The sequence below is a fragment of the Schistocerca gregaria genome, unplaced genomic scaffold (genome assembly GCF_023897955.1).
Source record: "Schistocerca gregaria isolate iqSchGreg1 unplaced genomic scaffold, iqSchGreg1.2 ptg000386l, whole genome shotgun sequence".
NCBI lineage: Eukaryota > Metazoa > Arthropoda > Insecta > Orthoptera > Acrididae > Schistocerca > Schistocerca gregaria.
In genome coordinates this window covers 1,979,430-1,980,481 of record NW_026061828.1, presented here as the reverse complement: position 1 = coordinate 1,980,481, position 1,052 = coordinate 1,979,430, and positions in this window count along the sequence as shown.

The window sequence follows — 1,052 nt, the reverse complement described above, 5'->3', positions numbered from 1 at the left end:
TCTCCTTTCATGCAGAATCTTAAGGTAATAGCTCATGTCCAAGGCACCAAAGCCAGCTAAAAAGTCAATAATCGATACCTAAAACTTAAATTGTACTACTTCTTACTGGCTATTACATCAACTTAGAAGCTTCATCTGTGTTCTACTATAGTGCTTTGAGAGTCTCCGCATACCGCAGCACGCGACATAGCTTTGCAGACGATAAGTACAACCGTTTCAGAGAGAAGAGCGGCCAATGTGACGATCTGGCTTTTAAGTCGATTCGATAACAAATGACGAAAACGGACGGATTACTCAGGTTTTTACTACATATGAACACTTTTCACATTGTCCCGTGCAACACGGCTGCTAGTCCTCCTTTCATGCAGAACTTAACGTCCTAGCTCATGTCCAAGGCACCAAAGCCAGATAAAAAGTCAATAATCACTACCTAAAACGTGAATTGTACTACTTCTTACTGGCTATTACATCAACTTAGAAGCTTCATCTGTGTTCTACTAAGGTGCATTTAGTGTCTCCGCATACCGCAGCACGCGACATAGCTTTGCAGACGATAAGTACAACCGTTTCAGAGAGAAGAGCGGCCAATGTGACGATCTGGCTTTAAGTCGATTCAGTAACAAATGACGAAAACGGACGGATTTCTAGGTTTTTACTACATATGAACACTTTTCACATTGTCCCGTGCAACTCTGCTGCTAGTCCTCCTTTCATGCAGAATCTTAAGGTCCTAGCTCATGTCCAAGGCACCAAAGCCAGCTAAAAAGTCAATAATCGATACCTAAAACTTGAATTGTACTACTTCTTACTGGCTATTACATCAACTTAGAACCTTCATCTGTGTTCTACTATGGTGCTTTTAGTGTCTCCGGATACCGCAGCACGCGACATAGCTTTGCAGACGATAAGTACAATCGTTTCAGAGAGAAGAGCGGCCAATGTGACGATCTGGCTTTAAGTCGATTCGGTAACAAATGACGAATACGGACGGATTTCTCAGGTTTTTACTATATATGAACACTTTTCACATTCTCCCGTCCAACTCGGCTGCT